The following is a 7,320-nucleotide window of genomic DNA, read 5'->3' as shown; positions in this document are numbered from 1 at the left end:
TTAAACTGAAGACTTATTTTTAGTTTATCAAATACATTTTCTGTAATTATTATTACGTGATTAGTTAATCAGGTAGATTAACTAGGAAGACGGGGGACCAAGGAAAATATTCAGAACAAAGTTATACTTTTCCTAATATAACTTTCAGATATTTTAATATCTGATCAATTAGTCTTCTTAGTTCTTTACCTCACGTTAGTCTCATTCCAAACGTCGTAAATTGTTGGTTATCTGCACGAACCCAGTCTTCACTATGAGTCATCCATACATCAATTGTCTTAAATCATTTATTTACTAACCAAATAATCACAGAAATGCACAAACAGTTGATATAGTTACAAGGAAATTATAGGGGAATGTGCCCTAGTGGGCTAAACTGGCATGGCGGCAAGCTAGACAAAGGGACTGAGGAGGGCGCGAAAGATAAAAGACACTACAAAGTTGATAATTATAACAATTGAAATGCTAATCCTTTGTACATGAACACTCACTCATTCGGGAATAATTGCAATCAATATATATATATATATATATATATATATATATATATATATATACGCTCAGTGGGATCTCTGTTGGAGAGTTTGTCCGCCCTCTCTCTCTGTACCGTGGTTAGAATGGATAGTTCAGAGTAACATTCAGTAATGTTGTTATAGAATAGATGTTTCGGCGATTGTCGGTTTTCGCGTTCACCGAATTCCTAGATGCAGACGAGTAATTAGTATCAAAGATTTGTTCTTATTCTGTCGATTCGATAGTCTCAGCGTTTAACCACGTGGTATGGTTAAGAATTCAGCAATGGGCTCAAAACTTAGCCCTCTCGTAACTGAGGTAAGCTTGGTATCTACTCAAACCTTAGCCCTCTCGTAATTGAGAGAAGCATGGTCTGAAGATAAATTCCCAAGGATTGGGGTTATATTCGGAAGAGCAGAAAGGGGCTGTCCCATGACGCCAGATCAATGTCTGTGCCCATGGGGAGGGCCTATGATTTAGTTCAATTCTAAAGGGAATTGGAGTTTCCTTCATTAAACAGTTTAAAATCACATCACACAATTTCACAAATAGTTTCGTCTTTACTCATTCAGTTTATACAACAATTCAATGCAAGCCTCACAACTGAGACTCTTGTATAAACAGGGGTATGGTAATGTGGCTGTATTGTCTCTCATGAGTTTCACAAAATTGTACCAAACGGACCAGTTCGTAGCTGGCTATTTCACCGACCGTTTATACATCCTCCAGAACATGCATATTGTTCAGTTTTCAAGTTCTGTGAGGTGGAAGAAGTTCCTTTGTTCTCTCCATGAAAACTCACTCTCTCTCTCTATACTGTCTGGCCATGAGGAAGGAATTTATGACCTGCTTAACAGCATCCTGGGTGTAGGAGAGAGAGAGAGAGAGAGAGAGAGAGGGGGATAGTGCAGAGAGAGGAGGATGGTGCTCGCTGTACCCAAAGAGGGCAACGTCATGACACACTCTTTGCATTCTCTCAACCAGCTTCATGAGGAATGTTTTTACAACAGTCTTGAAGGAGTTCCCACATATGCTGAGCACTTGTTGGCTGCTTTTCTTTCACTCCGCGGTCCAACTCATCCCAAACCATGCCCAAAGTGTCAATATTTTGTGTGGCCACCATCATTTTCCAGCACTGCCTTAACCCTCTTGGGCATGGAGTTCACCAGAGCTTCACAGGTTGCCACTGGAGTCCTCTTACACTCCTCCATGAAGACATCACAGAGCTGGTGGATGTTAGAGACCTTGCACTCCTCCACCTTCCGTTTGAGGATGCCCCACAGATGCTCAATAGGGTTTAGGTCTGGAGACATGCTTGGCCAATCCATCACCTTTACCCTCAGCTTCTTTAGCAAGGCAGTGGTCGTCTTGGAGGTGTGTTTGGGGTCGTTATCATGTTGGAATACCGCCCTGCGGCCCAGTCTCCGAAGGGAGGGGATCATGCTCTGCTTCAGTATGTCACAGTACATGTTGGCATTTATGGTTCCCTCAATGAACTGTAGCTCCTCAGGGCCGGCAGCACTCATGCAGCCCCAGACCATGACACCACCATGCTTTACTGCAGGCAAGACACACTTGTCTATATACTCCTCCACTGGTTGCCGCCACACATGCTTGACACCGTCTGAACCAAATAAGTTTATCTTGGTCTCATCAGACCACAGGACATGGTACCAGTAATCCATGTCCTTGGTCTGCTTGTCTTCAGCAAACTATTTCCCAAAGACAAGCTCTGGATATGACACTGAGCCCGTGCACTCAACTTCTTTGGTCGACCATGGCGAGGACTGTTCTGAGTGGAACTTGTCCAGTTAAAACACTGTATGGTCTTGGCCACCGTGCTACAGCTCAGTTTCAGGGTCTTGGCAATCTTCTTATAGCCCAGGCCATCTTTATGTAGAGCAACAATTATTTTTGTCAGATCCTCAGAGAGTTCTTTGCCATGAGGTGCCATGTTGAACTTCCAGTGACCAGTCAGTATGAGGGAGTGTGAGAGCAATGACACCAAATTTAACACACCTGCTTCCCATTCACACCTGAGACCTTGTAACACTAGTGAGTCACATGACACCGGGGAGGGAAAATGAATAATTGGGCCCAATTTGGACATTTGTTTGTTGCCAGCTATTTAGACATTAATGGTTGTGTGTTGAGTTATTTTGAGGGGACAGCCAATTTACACTGTTATACAAGCTGTACACTCACTACTTTACATTGTAGCAAAGTGTCATTTCTTTAGTGTTGTCACATAAAAAGATATACTCAAATATTTACAAAAATGTGAGGGGTGTACTCACTTCTGTGATATACTGTAAATCACTGACAGGGTCACCAGCAAAGCACCCCACACCATCACACCTCCTCCTCCATGCTTCACGGTGGGAACCACCCATGTGGAGATCATCTGTTCACCTACTCTGCTTCTCACAAAGACAAGGTGGTTGGAAACAAAAATCTCAAATTTTGACTCCTCAGACCAAAGGATAGATTTCCACCGGTCTAATGTCCATTCCTTGTGTTTCTTGGCCCATGCAAGTCTCTTCTTATTATTGGTGTCCTTTAGTAGTGGTTTCTTTGCAGGCCTGATTCACTCAGTCTCCTCTAAATAGTTGACGTTGAGATATGTCTGTTACTTAAACTCTGTGAAGCATTTATTTGGGCTGCAATTTCTGAGGCTGGTAACTCTAATGAACTTAACCTCTGCAGTAGAGGTAACTCTGGGGCTTCCTTTCCTGTGGCGGTCCTCATGAGAGCCAGTTTCATCATAGTGCTTGATGGTTTTTGCGACTGCACTTGAAGAAACTTTATAAATTCAGGACATTTTCCCGGATTGACTGACCTTCATGAACTGTTGTTTCTCTTCGCTTATTTGAGCTGTTCCTGTCATAATATGGACTTGGTCTTTTACCAAATAGGGCTGTCTTCTGTATACCACCCCTACCTTGTCACAACACAACTGATTGGCTGAAACGCATTAAGAAGGAAAGAAATTCCACAAATGAACTTTTAACAATGCACACCTGTTAATTGAAATGCATTCCAGGTGACTACATTCTGAAGCTGGTTGAGAGAATGCCAAGAGTGTGCAAAGCTGTCATCAAAGCAAAGGGTGGCTAATTTGAATAATCTAAAATATATTTTTATTTGTTTAACAGTTTTTTGGTTACTGTGTCCAAACTGGTACTGTTTGTATATACAGTGGGGAGAACAAGTATTTCATACACTGCCGATTTGGCAGGTTTTTCTACTTACAAAGCATGTAGAGGTCTGTAAATTTTATCATAGGTACACTTCAACTGCGAGAGACGGAATCTAAAACAAAAATCCAGAAAATCACATTGTATGATTTTTAAGTAATTAATTTGCATTTTATTGCATGACATAAGTATTTGATCACCTACCAACCAGTAAGAATTCCAGGTCTCACCTGTTAGTTTTTCTTTAAGAAGCCCTCCTGTTCTCCACTCATTACCTCTATTAACTGCACCTGTTTGAACTCGTTACCTGTATAAAAGACACCTGTCCACACCCTCAATCAAACAGACTCCAACCTCTCCACAATGGCCAAGACCAGGGAGCTGTGTAAGGACATCAGGGATAAAATTGTAGACCTGCACAAGACTGGGATGGGCTACAAGACAATAGGCAAGCAGCTTGGTGAGAAGGCAACAACTGTTGGCACAATTATTAGAAAATGGAAGACGTTCAAAATGACGGTCAATCACCCTCGGTCTGGGGCTCCATGCAAGATCTCACCTCGTGGGGCATCAATGATCATGAGGAAGGTGAGGGATCAGCCCAGAACTACACGGCAGGACCTGGTCAATGACCCGAAGAGAGCTGGGACCGCAGTCTCAAAGAAAACCATTAGTAACACACTACGCTGTCATGGATTAAAATCCTGCAGTGCACGCAAGGTCCCCCTGCTCAAGCCAGCGCATGTCCAGGCCTGTCTGAAGTTTGCCAATGACCATCTGGATGATCCAGAGAAGGAATGGGAGAAGGCCATGTGGTCTTATGAGACAAAAATAGAGCTTTTTGGTCTAAACTCCACTCCAGTTAGAAGAAGGATGAGTACAACCCCAAGATCACCATCCCAACCGTGAAGCATGGAGGTGGAAACATCATTCTTTGGGGATGCTTTTCTGCATAGGGGACAGGACGACTGCACCGTATTGAGGGGAGGATGGATGGGGCCATGTATCGCGAGATCTTGGCCAACAACCTCCTTCCCTCAGTAAGAACATTGAAGATGGGTCATGGCTGGGTCTTCCAGCATGACAACGACCCGAAACACACAGCCAGGGCAACTAAGGAGTGGCTCCGTAAGAAGCATCTCAAGGTCCTGGAGTAGCCTAGCCAGTCTCCAGACCTGAACCCAATAGAAAATCTTTGGAGGGAGCTGAAAGTCCGTATTGCCCAGCGACAGCCCCGAAATCTGAAGCATCTGGAGAAGGTCTGTATGGAGGAGTGGGCCAAAATCCCTGCTGCAGTGTGTGCAAACCTGGTCAAGAACTACAGGAAACGTATGATCTCTGTAATTGCAAACAAAGGTTTCTGTACCAAATATTAAGTTCTGCTTTTCTGATGTATCAAATACTTACAGTATGTCATGCAATAAAATGCAAATTAATGACTTAAAAATCATACAATGTGATGTTCTGGATTTTTGTTTTAGATTCCGTCTCTCACAGTTGAAGTGTACCTATGATAAAAATTACAGACCTCTACATGCTTTGTAAGTAGGAAAACCTGCAAAATCGGCAGTGTATCAAATACTTGTTCTCCCCACTGTATATGGAAACACTTCTGAACTCTGGGTCGCTGCAGGGGTCCAGGTGTGTCGCTGGATTACATTTTCTTTCTTTTTATATATTTCTATTTCTATTAAATGTTTTGCAATGCACAAAAAATGTAATCCAGCGACACACCTGGCCCCCTGCAGCGACCCAGAGTTCAGAAGTGTTTCCAGACCCATCGTTTGAGAACCACTGCCCTAAGAGACAGGCTTACTCATAGGAGTGTGGTCTGCAGATCAGTTGCAGAAACAGAACATATTCCTGATACTCCAGAACTTATTATGTTATCTGCATGTCATGCCTGTAGACAGAATGCACGTACGCATGCACACACGGGTATGCACACGCACATTCACACACAGTTAACTATCAAAACAAGCAAGTAAAAGAGGAGGCAGTGAACAGGGAAATTAGTACCATAATGCAAAATGTATTAATTCATAATGACATAAAACAAAGGGAAATCACCCCTGCTGTGAAATACACTGTTGCGGTGGAGAGACAGACAGAATGGCACGGCTTCATTAGCATGGAGCTCCCATTCGGCAGGCCATTAAATGTGCAAATTAAGAGTAAGCACAGAAACAAATGCTATTTTACATGCATCGGGGGCAATAAAAGTGAAGTTTTTCAAATCCGAACTGTGTATTTCACATAACAGATGGCAAAACAGCATCATTTCTTCAAGCTCGGATGGAGAATATACTTGTGCCTTCCAGCTCAAAGACGTCTCCTGTTAAACACTCCTATGAGATACATTCTCAACCTTTGTTTCATGCAGAATTTGGCTCTCTCAAATACAAACCAGGTGCTCTCTACCTCTTCCACAGCTCTCTCTCTAAAATTTCATATCATCTCATAGCAACTAATATTTCCCAATTGAGTGATAACAAACGCATCTGTCACTTCTTGGCACACATCATCTGCCATTCCACAAAATCAGGAGCATAGCATCAGTAACATTACCCAAACAATGTGTTCCTGCACATTCAGTACTTTACCGTGAACATAGCCTCAAATCAACAAGACGAGATTTGGAAGGATGACACAGTACATTTCAATTGTGACAACCCATGGACCAATTCAGGTTTTGGATTAGTACGCACCATGAGAGTCTGCTTTTGTCTGTTACCTTCCAGGAAAGGTATGAAACCCCTCTCCTGTAGATAAGAGCCCATCATAAAGGATATTTCCCTGACAAACATGGAGACCACTCCACTTAACTGCACTACTGAACTGATTGGCCTTTTAAGCAAGTGCAAGTGATTCAGTGCTTGATCAAGTCTACGGGAAGGACAAAAAGTGTCACCACTTCACATTTTTATCAAAATGCATTTTTGGGCAGAAATGCCTTCTGGAACATGTGAACTTTCATGTGCCTTAATAACAAACTTTTATGCCATCTGTAAATATGAATAAAATATGAATAAATGGTTAAATTACAAGCCTGGATGGTTTAGCCATGGAAAAAGGGAGCAACTGTCCTGCTAGCCATGATTAGCTGAGGTAATGAGTGGGCTGGACATGCCGAGAGATGAGTTTGGATTGGTCTGCCATGTAGCGCGCTTCTGTCTATAATATAAGCTGGTCAGTATGTGTAGGTAATCCTTTCTAACGTGGCTTTCTTTGAAAGATGTTGCGTAGTAGAACTGCATAAGTGTTGCTCTCCACTTTCTGGAGGACCAAGTTTTAAAATCAGTGGAATTAGAGTATGATAGCTAAGGAGATGGAGAACATTCTGGCGTTTGATTGCAAATATGCAGATGGAGTCAATAAGAGAACACACAGAAGCCTCCGGATTACATCTTCAAACTAAGGGCAACCATGGCATCCGTGACAGAGAGGGAGAAGCATCCATCCATGTATACAGGTAAGAGAGTCTAGCTAGCTACATTTTCAGATATTACATGTTTCTAATTGTCAGAAAGTTGTTTTCATTTCAAGTTCTGTCACGACTTCCGCTGAAGTCGGCTCCCCTCCTTGTTCAGGCGGCGTTCGCGGTCGACGT

This window comes from Oncorhynchus nerka, linkage group LG27 (genome assembly GCF_034236695.1).
Source record: "Oncorhynchus nerka isolate Pitt River linkage group LG27, Oner_Uvic_2.0, whole genome shotgun sequence".
Classification (NCBI taxonomy): Eukaryota; Metazoa; Chordata; class Actinopteri; order Salmoniformes; family Salmonidae; genus Oncorhynchus; species Oncorhynchus nerka.
Note: the sequence above shows the minus strand (reverse complement) of the source record.